Source organism: Labrus bergylta, chromosome 9 (genome assembly GCF_963930695.1).
Source record: "Labrus bergylta chromosome 9, fLabBer1.1, whole genome shotgun sequence".
In the NCBI taxonomy this organism is placed as follows: Eukaryota; Metazoa; Chordata; class Actinopteri; order Labriformes; family Labridae; genus Labrus; species Labrus bergylta.
The window spans coordinates 30,196,035-30,208,376 of NC_089203.1; the positions used below are offsets into that span (position 1 = coordinate 30,196,035).

General features: G+C 43.2%; 1 protein-coding gene across 6 annotated transcripts in view; it reads right to left on the minus strand.

The window, feature by feature from the left end:
* Positions 1–12,342, minus strand: part of lingo2 (leucine rich repeat and Ig domain containing 2) — a 247,861-nt gene that overhangs the window by 162,651 nt on the left and 72,868 nt on the right. For 5 of the 6 annotated variants that reach the window (XR_010666863.1, XM_065958803.1, XM_065958801.1 and 2 more), the window contains exon 3: positions 5,341–5,439. The gene's annotated coding sequence lies outside the window, so the exon portion shown is untranslated. Of the gene's footprint in view, positions 1–5,340; positions 5,440–10,771; positions 10,885–12,342 lie in introns of those variants that run through there. The other variant, XM_065958802.1, reaches the window with a different exon arrangement.

Consider the following 12,342-nt stretch of genomic DNA (forward strand, 5'->3'; position numbering starts at 1 on the left):
ACACACACCGAGTTCCTCTGATGACATAAGCCTGTCTGAATGTACTTTTGTTTTTCAAGAAGGTTTCAGCGGCTTTTTCTGACAATTATTCCGCTTGCGAAAAACAAGAGGCTGTGCTGGACGTTTGAACAAAGGTTTGGACATTCATTTAGGTATTTCAGAATGATGTTATCCATATTTAAATGATCTATCTAACAGCTGTAACCTCTCTTTACATGCCCCGTGTCATCGGAGTCGAGTTGTGTTGGTCATTTTACGAGACATCAAAGGCGGATCTCTCCGACTTTCTCAGAAACAGAAAAATAAATTCAAACAAAATAATTCCTCCTTGATGAAGTTCTCTTATCAGTCGTACATGCAGCGTCCCTGTGCGAGGAGATATGCTTTACCCATGCATTAAATAAGACTTATCCCTGCATAGCAGATATCATTTAGTTAGGCATATATACAGTCTTTACCGCGATCATTCATGGTTTGTGTTGGAGCTTCAGTGTTTCAACTTGGCACTCTGTGTGTCAAATTAATCGCAGAGTTCTATTTCTAGTCGCAGTGTTTATGCCAAAGGCAGTATTAAAAAAAGATATTCTCAAGAGGGATTTACCACGAGAAAAAAAATAAAGTATTTCAAATAGATGTAAATACACTGATGTAACAAGCTGAGTTGTAAAAAAACAAAGTATGCTATAAATTAATTCTTCTTTAGCTGGTTTAAAAGCAGCATGTTAGACGTCGTGCACGCAGGGAAATTGATTTTGGTCGTCCCTGCCTCGCTCTGTCTCCCCACAGTGTGTGACACAGATTGCTGTAACGATAGCACCGGGGTCAGTGTGATTGCAGAGGTATATTCTGGTTTTGGCGGTGGTATCCACAGTGGACCACTGGTTACTACTCTCCACAGTGATGTGTGCAGTAACCCTCTGCAACCCTGCGGTAATGATTTTTACAGCCCTTGCTTAATCAAAATGTCACATCCACTGTAGCAGTATACGGGCGGAGCTCTCTGCAAATTAAAAAGAAATTAGGCTGGCAGATGTGGCCTTAATGGCTTAATCATGCCTTTACGTTGCTTCTAGTAAAGTGTGGCCACAGATGAATATTGTTTCAACTCTCACATCCATGAGTAATGTCTTAAAAAAAACTATCTGAATTGCAAATTTTGGAGACAGCTGCTCTGGTTATGTTGAAAGGGGGGGCATGAAACAAGAGCATCTGACGGCAAGTCTAAAAATGGAGCGTATCCTAATGCAGGAGCCGGTTGCCGGGTAAACACAGCCATTAAAATCCAGTCCGATGATCAGGCTCGCTGGCTAAGTGCTGAGCTGGACTCACAGCTGCAGACGAACTGTACACAATTCAACTTCAACTTCAAAGATTCCACTGAAGACTTTAAGATCCTTCAGTTTCTCTCTGAGGTCACAGTGGTCCTTTGAGTATTGATCATGTGAGGTATTGTTGGCATGTCACATTGTACTGTCTAATAATATCTATTATAGAAATACACCCAGTAGATAAACCAACAACGATAGAGGATTCTTGTTCTTGGACCTTCAGCAAAATAATTATTCTAATAACGATTAGGGATCACATTACCGCATGTCCCCTCTGTCTGTCTGTCTGCGACGACTGAAACCTGAAATCTTTTTAAACACTAAGCCGATGGTACCTGACAGTAGGACTGAACGATGTTTCGATTAAAAGTCTGCATGTGCAATCGTCACATGGCAGGACAAGTGATTAATCATGTGACCTGAGGGACGTCATGCTGCGACTTTTATGTTGTGTGATGCAAATACAACCACCAGTTTTCTAGTTTTTTAAATGACATTTTTTCAATAAAAGTCCATGAGACATCACCTTCAGTGGTCATGTAGAGTCTGTGTGCCCCCTTTGTGTTGAAAGTAGACTTACAGGAGACGCTGCTGCTGTCACATACCTCCAGCTACAGGAAGTGTGTAAAGATATGACTTCCTGGTGAGACTTGTAAAGAGAGGAATGAACAGAGGACAATGTGTGCTGATTTAATTTCAGGGATGAGTTGGAATTTTTCCTGCAGTTTAATTTGACCTGATGCGCCCTCTCTCTCCCCCTCCCTCAGACACACACTTATCTCTCAATCACTTCTGAGGCGACTCCTCAGCCGCTTCAACACTTAGAACTCTAAACATCTCTTTCTTCCCTTCGTTCTTTAAAGTCTGCACGAGATTTCCATGTACCAGAGAGTTCTACCTAAAGCATGTTTATCTTTCCTCTCCAGCACTACAGCCTCCCCCCCGAAAAGAGTAATCCTGAGAATGGATGTAGAGAGACTAAATTAAGGCACCCAATTTGAAGCGGCACCACTTCACTGATAAGCTGTACCAGTGATCTGTGAGAGCACTCAGGGTCTGCTACATTATGACAATACAGAGGAATAAAGCAGATGAAAGAGAATAGCCTGGCAAGAGCAGAAATCAGATGGGCAGAGGGAGAGGAAAAAAACAATCTCAAGTCTAATTGTGTTATGCCTCACGGCAGCAGGGGAGTTCAGAGAGACACATTTCCCTTCCACACGTCGTTCAGCACGGTCCCTTTCCCAACGCCATCACATTCATTTCCAACCGCTGCCCGCTCTTTCTTGCCTCATCTTGCCCGGGTGCTTTTATTGAAACAGCGACATGAAAGGAAAAAAAGAGGAATACGTAACCATCCCCATTAGGGTCTGACCGTAAAAACATGCAGCGGTGGCATTTGAGGCCGGGCATTTAAGCATGTTGGTCCGATGTGTCTGACACCCTGCGAGTCATTCTTTGTCATCTCTGCCCTTTGGGGAGGAAGCGTCACTTTGATGTGGTGAAGCATCGGGAGGCAGCGCCGAGGCCGGTGATTCAGTTAACTTAACTAGGTTTTCTTTTTTCCTCCTATTTTCTTTTTTCTCTTCCTTGTTGACAAGATGAAACTTCAAATACAAGCTGTGGTCAGATGAGACAGGCGTTCAGAAGAAGAAGAATCCATTTTGGATTTGTTCCTTATTTAATCGTTTTATCCATTTTCTTCAGCTGAAACCATTTAGTGACATATCCTGTGTCAAAGAAATGACACACAAGGCGTCGGTATAGCTCGAGAGTGGGCGGCCTGGGTTCAGTTCCGACCTGTGGCTCCTTTGTCATTCCTAATTCTTGTCTGCACAACAAATGTACCTTTGGGTACTCATGAAGAAACCTTGAACCTTTAACCTTCCACAATGTGGACTCTATCCACTATCCGATCTCTAAAATAAAGTCTCTAAAAAATATAAAAAATAAATCTTAAAAAAGAAAGAAAGGTACTTGAATGGTTTGGTGAACAATCTTAGAACGGCAAATGATTGACTAATTGAGATTAAGAATCTCTTTTTTACAATCCAAAATCTGGAGTCCGCCCAGTCTGAGACGGAGACAAGACCGAGTAAAAATGCTTTTAATTCCAAGACCGAGACCGAGACCTTCAAAAAGTGGTCTGGAGACCAAGACTGATTTCCAGTACTACAACACCAGTCTGGTCCTTTTCGCCCCTCTTAGTTTCTGATTAGATAAAGGAGTATAATTGATGTGAGTTGCTCTACCTAAAAACCATTTCTCTCTTCCTCCCCACAAGCTTCATTCCTCCCCCCAACCCCCCAAAATGAGGACATGGGAGGTTAAATCCAACGCATATCGTTTATCTAATACTTTGCACAGCCAACTTTGAGATAATTCCAGGCCATGCCATGCTGAAAATCAAATTTAAAAGAGCAAGTAGAGGATAACAAACACGTTAATTATCTGTGATATACAATAAACCCGGGGTAATTGGGCTTTCACTGCCAGGGGAACTGAACACTGCAACAGATGGAACAATCACATCCGGCTTGCATGAAGAATATTGTTGCTGCTTTAAATCATCCAAACAACTTCCATGTCTGAGGATCGAGGATGAATTCTGTTTTGCAAAGAAATCCCCCAGAGGGAAAGAATGAGGAATTTTTCAAGTCTGACCTTGAGTTTGTTTAATATTTTACATTTTCTGTTGATTCTTATGTGACTGTTTCTTTCTTGGACATTGATTATAAAACATCTTGCTGCTCTTTTCTTTATTCTTTCTGTTGTTAGCATTCATAAAGATTCCTGTGCTAACTCTAAAACCATCCCCTTGGTACTATGTTTGACCTTATTGACCATATATGGTCATTCATGCCTTTGTTGAGTGCTCATTGGTCTAAACAACTTATCTAAGCAGCCCAGATCTGTCATTGGCTGATGTATAAATATGCAGATGGATATAAGTATTTCATTTCCTCTGGTGTTGAAAATGAAGCTGATGCTGAAGTGTAAAATCCTGCAGTTCCTGGAGTGTCCACTAGAGGCTGGCTGCAGAAGCACAGGAAGTCACATACACACCCATTCTAAAAAGCCTGTTTTTACAGCAGAGATGAACATGTTTACAGCCTGGTTCAAAAAAACAAATAGGTGTGATTAGCTCATGTCTGGATGGACACACACTGTACGGGGGGTGAATGTTTTGATTACTCATCAGTTTTGATTTGATGAAGGATAAGAGTTATTCACAATAAGGCGTGTAGCTGACCTGATTGACAGGTGGGCGCGGTGTAACGGTTTGTCAGGAGGTTTAAAACCCGCCTCAGCTCCAGCTCTCAGCCTGTCGTTAGGTTGACTGAAAGTTAGACTGAGACAGCATTTCCAGTATGGAGACCAGCACCCCCTGCAGGATCCCATGAGTGACGTCACTCAGGCTTCGTCCAGTAATTTAATTTACAGTCATCGGTCTATCTTTTTTCAGTGTCTTGCTTCTGGAGCTTTTTGACCTCTTCTCGCCGTTCACTCTTCATGCACCTTCGTCGTTGGTAAAGTTGCGCCATAGAAAACCCGACTCTGCTTCTTCAAGTGTGCTGCTGCTGCAGGGCCAAACTGAGCTTAAGTAAACAAGCGAGGGAGGAAGTAACTGTACACACAATCACATTTGACCTTTCACATATTTTCTAACTGGCCGCACCTCCAACAGTCACTGCTCCTTTAATCATGTGCATTTTTAAGAAACAGTGGGAGAGGATGTTAGCAGCGTTTAAGGTTGAACTTACCCTTTAAACATTTTATTGTTCTATTTCTTCATCATGCAAACCAGAGTCCATTATTTCAGGATGAACTCTTTAGAGTGATGTTGTCCAGTTTGTGTGTTCATATAAGGATACACATACGACACTGGTTTGGTTTTATGTTCCTTCTTTGTTATTCATAGCTGACCTTTTATACAAATGTGACTGAGGAACTGAAATAAAAAGGCAAAAAATCCACAATTACAAGAAGACGAGGATTCATTTTGACATACCTGCTGGGCTCCCCAATGTCAGATGTCCATACACTGCTACAGAGGCAAGGAAGTCCTCTCCCCAGTGTGACTCTATTCACAGGTCACTAACTCCAGGGTCTGAAAGTAAACAAAAGAAACACAAATCAGAACGGACGTGGAGAGTGAGCTCACGACTTTAACCGACTCAGCCACCACAAATGCCCAGCGATCCAGGATAAACATCCTTGAAGAAAATGTCAGTCCAAAGGAAGAACATTAGCTGAGCCGCACCGGGGAGGCAAGGCAGGAAAAAGACCAGCGTGACATATGCGCAGCATCTCTCTCCTTGCTCGGTCAACTTGATCATTTTTTTCTGCCTAAATAGCTGCCAGAGAAGAAGAGAGGCTCATTACACCATCATCTGAGCTGAAGACAAGTGAGTCGCATTAATGTTCACTGGAAGACACAACAGCAACGTGTTAAATGCAATCAGAGGGGCACACTTTAAACCACCCAACCACGCCTAACTAAGACGTGTTAGGCGTTATAGTGGTGTGATATATGCTGCTACGTATTGAGCGCACTGTCCCTTTAAGGATCACCAGTCCCGCCTGATTAATCTGCAGCTGCAGTCATGCCGTGGTGGTTGCAGATTTCTGGGTTGTTGGCTTTGGTTCATTGAATGAGAAGAGCGCGGCGCGTTCAGTCAAGCAGGAAGCAGTCAGAATGAAAGACAATAACTGACGGCGAGGCGTCCACAGCATGTGAGACAACGGTTTATGTGTTCTTGTCAGTCAGTATATCTTAAAAACAAGTCACAGATAAGCAACCTCAATTCATTTGTAGTTTGATTTTTATCCCCGGGTGAAGGCCGCAACCTTCCCGGTGTTATGTTGTAAAAAAAGTGACACACCAGTGTCACTGATATTTATGGTCTTGGTCTCGTCTCGGTCTTGCCCTGCCTTGGTCTTGGTCTTGGTCTTGACTCGGTTTCCATCCCTAAATGTTTTGGCTTGTCTCTGGTCTTGGGTATGTCTTGGTCTCGGTTAGTGTGGTCTTGACGACAACACTAGTCTTTACAACGGCAACATGGAAGTTGATATTTTCTAAACTGGTAGTAAATAGCAAAGCAAAGTGATGACCCATTAAATGTTAGAGTCCCTAAAAGTCCGTTTTTTAATTTATGACGGTCCAATCACAAAGTGCAAAGTCAACGAGATTCTAAGACGTGCGATCCAGACTCTCTCACCCAGACTGCGACTGGATTTAAAACGGATTATGAAACTTTGAAGGAAGAGGAAAATGTAGGCCAGTTAAATTTCCTCACTGTATCAAAGTTCAGCAGCACTGGCCTGCTCAGTGAGTCCTCTTGCTAAGCCACATTTGAGACACTTAAACGGACCATTTCTACAGTAACTACACATTTAGTCCAAATCTCACATCTGATATACAGTACTTCCTCCTGAACCCATGTGAGCGGTACGGCTGCTGCTGACACGTCAGAAACACTCACCCTCTTTTCAGCGTCTTACCAATGCTGCTATTTTCATCCCACCCACTGATCAGCCTAATCCACTGTTGGAGGATTTGTGCGCCAGGGTACGGAGCAATCGTGCTGCGGCAAAGTGAGTGTGGCTTAATTGGAGCGGAGACTTAATGAGGGCCCCTCGAGGATTATCATCTGTGGCTTAGAAATGGCCCAGGTAGCGGAAGACACGGTCAAAAGGATCAACTCACAGCCTCCTAAATTGGAGTGACAGTGCTTAAATGCAAATGTGCCAACAGGGTCTTTAGGGTTTTTTTTTTCCTGGTGGAGTCGCTGGGTGGAGGTGAACCTAAGGGGGAATTTAACAAAGAAAACACGGCTGCAGGAGTGACAGCATGCAGTCTTCTTATTCCTAATTTGATTGATTGACATCAAACATGCACGAATGGACAGGAAATACAGTCGCGAAGGTAAAGAAGTAAATAAGACCCTTCACTGTCTCCTCTAGCCGTTTTCCTTTTTTTATTTCTCAGAGGAGCCTGTCTCCACTTGACAGCCACAGATCAGATATGACTGACCAAGATAAATGGTTAGGCTCTGAAGTCAGATCAATTCAATCTAGCAACTGTCCTCTGCAGGAACAAAAGGCCACACTGTCAACAAGGCTCAACTCACGTCAGTGCTCATTCAACGTCTTTTGTGTCCTATGTAAAATACCACAAACGGAATATTCTGCCTCAGAGAGTCCGGGCAGGTAAGACGCTTGAGTGTTGGAATACGTCACTGTAACATTTCCACTGTTGGTGCATTTTGTTGTTGTTTTCACCCCGCTCAGTCAGCCCTGCAGGCTTACAGAGAAAACCCTCTGTGCAATAAAACCCTTTCAATCACCAGTTTGTTTCTATAAGCCTATACAGTACATCACCCCCCCCCCCACCCCCACCCCACCATCCTCCACTATCCACCCCCCTGCTGGATTTAAGACCAGACTTTACATCCTGCATCATTCATTCCCTCACGTTTCAATTCAACGAGTTTTAAGGTCAAAAGTCTTCCAGAAGTACAGACGGGGCACGGAGTTACTCAGACCACGCCCCCAGGCTGCAGCGTCATTATGTAGCAAAGTCATGAAGGCCGAGGACCGACTCTGTGCTATTCAACTCAATTGATGACACAAACATGCCAGAGGAGGCTTTTCAGGCCCGGTCACATTGATCCGCAGCTCAATTCAATTACATGCACAATAAGGAGAACTAACTGCAATAATGCCTCGCGGCATCACTGCACTGCATCCAACAACGTTCCTTCATTGACCGCACTAACAAGTTCAGGAACACATTAGTGCTGGACATACATCTCGTCCATGAGTGGACGCATGCCTCCAGAGCTTGATTTGATGAAAACCACATTTCAATATTCACATTTCATGGCCTCCAACTCGAAACACACGACAAACAGCAAACTTCAGGAAGCTGCTCACTCCGACAAAATGTCTGTAACATCTTGATTTAATTTATTATATTTAAATGTTCTGATTTTTGGGGGCCGACCTGAAATCGATTCGATCCATGACCCTAAATCTGTGCTCTGATCCGTACCCTGTGATTAGATTAGTACAATGTTCAGATGTTATTTTCAAGTTAAAATCAATCTGCATGTTTATGTTAATGAACATCACTTAAAGAATAAGACGGAGCGGTGATTGGTGATGGTGTATTTCATGTGTTGACACTTGATCAGACGGCTAAACTCGGCTACCTGTGCATGCAGAAACGCTGCCAGCCTCCAAACCTCGAGTAGCTTGATAAAAAGTATTAACAACCGCCGCCAGCCTCCGTTTCATGTGTCTCTCTTCAAAGAGAATAAAACACAATAGATATAAAAAAAAAGGTGAATTCAGCTCCCCTTCTTTTTTTAAACTCTCAAAGGAAAAGTGGATAAAAAAAAGAAATACTGTATCCAAACCTGGATAGTGCGAGTTCGAAAAGGTCACTGAAATGTCACAGAAAAGCTGGTGAACCTTTCGGGTCGGAGAGATATCTTTGTAAGCAGATCGAGATGCTCACAAGAGAGGAGTCAGGAGAGTGTCTGTGCTTTAAACATAAACAGATGGAGAGAAGAAGACGAAGGTAATTCCACCTCTTAGAGTAGACAACATCAACATCAACAGAAACATTTGAGGGAATAAATTGACATTTAGAGGAAAACAGAAACAGGGACGATAGATTCAGTCAGACGTGTGTATGAGGCCGGGAAATATTCAAAGTGTTCCTCTTGGAGAGATTAAAAACAGACAGGAAGAGGAAACAGTTTGGCCTTAAGCCCCTCGCTGAGAGCTCAGTGTCCACTACAGTGTAATGCTCTGTGACTACTTCCCTAAACAAAGCTTTAGTGCATCACGTCTTGTAAGCACATGGTGCCTGAGTCAGACTCTCTCAGTGTCTGAACCTTGGGACCTTGTTTTTTAATCAGTCTTGAATCATTTGTAGGGAGAAGACTTGAGACCCCTGCACACCAAACACAAAGTGGAGAAGAGAAGTTACAGAGAGTTCCCCGATATAAAAGATTAGAACAAGATTAATACCTATAAATATTTAAGTTTTTTACCTGAAGCTTTAACGCGCAGTGTGCAACTTCCACCACCAGGGGGCTCTCAATCAAAACAATAACAAAAAGATGACGTCGAGGCTAGCGGGGAATCATGGGAGTGATTCTCTCTGCTACTTCACCCCCACCCTGGATTAAAACGAACTCTGAGTTGACCGTAGTCATGACGACCGGGCGAAACCGACCTGATGAAGAGAATATGTTTACAGACGAGCTAATGTATCCGAGTATAATTTACATAACGTTTTCATCACAGCAGCTCAAACAGCAACAGGACGGCAGCTTTCAGAAGCAGCTCACGCTTCCTTATGCAGCGGTCTTTGATGTGACATCCAGTGTTTCCATGGCAACGATAAACATGACGGCTCTGTCATGCCGGCTGCCGCGACAAGACACTTCCCGTAACAACTCTAAAATGAAGGATTTCTCTGGTTTTGATAATTGTTGGAAATATTTTAGGTTATGTAAAACGTCAACAAACATATATGTGATAGTTTAGATATCTTATTGTCATAATTTTAAACATTGTATCTTTAAAACGAGAGATTTTAAAGGTCGTCTACATATTTTCAGTTGTGCAGTCCCTGTGGTCTTGAGATCAAAGCGAGTCCTTTCAATGTCACAGCCTGCTTCACTTCAAAATGAACACACATACTTGTAGGGCCTATTAAACAAAATAAAACTGTCACAATCATCTCTTCTTTTTCAATCAAATCACTTCTTTGTGATGTTGAAATCATTGCATATTCCAAAACTCTGAAACATGCAGAGGCCCGTCAGTCTCTCGCTGCCTCTTTTTCTTTGTCTCCTGCAGACGCGCCATGCTTTACGCTCTTCATTTAGCCGAGGGAGGTGATTTAAAATGGCTGGCCTCGAGCCCTCACACCCTGCCACACAAGCAACACAGATGACGCGAGACTCTGGGAGAAAAAAAACCCCTGATGTGATAGCACATGCCACCAAATCCACAGTTAATTGGACACTTCCCTCACTACAGGCCTGTGGTAAACAGCGGTGAGCAAATAACAAGGCTAAGACAAGCTTCCAGAATGAACAAGCAGAAATAGCTCAGATAACGAAAAGCAGCAGCAGATGTGTTGTCCTCTGCAGTATATTGTGTCTAGAACAACAACTCTTCTTTGACTGCATAATCCTCGGCATTCTGCTAAACTGATTAGCCTGCCCATGCTTAACAGCTGGTATCGTAGCCCAATTTGTCCGGCTTGGAAATGTTAGGCGGAATCATGTCTGCTGCATTCTAAGTGCCAAACGGACATTTGTGTGTCGGAAAAATGGTCAGCCGCCAGGTACTGAGGAGGGGATTGCACATGATCAAAAAGGATTTCATGGAAGCAGATTGAGAGAAAGGACACTTACGGAAATATAGCAGCGGTATTGTGCTGGATGTCTCCATTTTTCACAAGCCGCAGCTCAAATGTGGCCGTTCAACCTCCTGGAAGATGTGAGGGCTTAGAAAGCCATCCAGCTCACCAGAAGCACACTCGATTCCTGCTGAGGTAAACGAGGCATCGGTGAGGAATGTCAGACATCCAGCCAGCCAAAGAAACACTAAGAGTTTTCAACCAATGTGGTGGGATGAAAGGCGAGTCAATATTTGACATATCCGACTACAAAACCCGTATTTGCACCTCGGCTTCTAACAAAGAATTTCTGAGCGTCTGTTACGGCCGAGAACAACACGCTTTAGATAACTATCCAAGTTTAAAAATGCCTCGCTAGAAAGTTCAAGAGTTGCTTTTTTTTTCATGATTATGAGACAAATTTGAAAGAAGTAGTTACGACTGCACGTGAAGAACTGGATGCAGAGGCATTTGTTACAACATGGGGAAGAAACACTGAAGGAGAAGGACCAGTCCCACATATGCAACAGCCTTTGGATTTAATAATTGTTCCCATCATTTTTGAGGATGAAGGATGAAGCAAGAAACTGAAAAAAACGAACACGTTTAAAAGGCGTTTCACAAACTTTTAGACACTTTAGTTCTTTATCCAGGCACACACTCAAGACCCACTGAAAACTGCTCCACGACCCACTTTAAGGTCATCGCATTAGTTGAGAACTACTGATGAAAAGCATTCTGTTATTCAGCGGAAACAACAGCCAACATCAGCAGAGGTGAGTCTCTTGGGCTCCTGGTTGAGGTCGACTCTGACTCCCGGCGACGCAGACTCACCTTGGTCATGGCTGGCTAAGCTGGACACACTAGGCTGCTCCAACTTTAAATTAAATTAAGACTAAAGTCATACTGTAAAGCTAGCAGCAGTTACCTGATTCAATATCTCCCCCTCATAGCTAAGGCATGGTGAATATAATGATGAGCAGTATTCACTCATTCATTATCATATTTAATTGTCGCTGTCGCTTCACCTACCACTGTCTTGATTTCTCTGAACTGTCTTTGGTGACTGTGACTGACAAACTGAGTGTTTGCACGGTAATAATGCAGGCGTTGAGGGCGAGTTCTGTCAGATGGCGTCCCCAAGAAGTCACCTGCCTTGCCTGTTGCCAATCATCAGAAAGTACTGCTCAGAAAATAATCCTAATTTTGAGCAGATTCCTCGTTCAAAAATTGTCCTGCTCGATCCAACAGATGATGCAACTTTGTTTTTTTCAACAGTAAGTCCATTGCTATTCCTTCAGGGGGGCCTGAAGTGTGAGTCAGTGTCTTGCACAAACACAGCTGGTCATGTAGACTGCAGGTGATGGGGATTAACCACAAACTCCACCACTGAGCCACAGCAGCAATACACGGCATGTTGGTCATCTCGTAGAGTAGCTCCTGCATGTATGCATCATTACTACTTCAGAATTCAAGCAGGATTCAGCCATCGTTACATTTCGTTGTCAAAGCTGAATGATGTTTTCATGTTTTAGTATTCTTCACTTGTTGGTGAAGCATCCCAAATCTTGACATAATAGGAGCTTC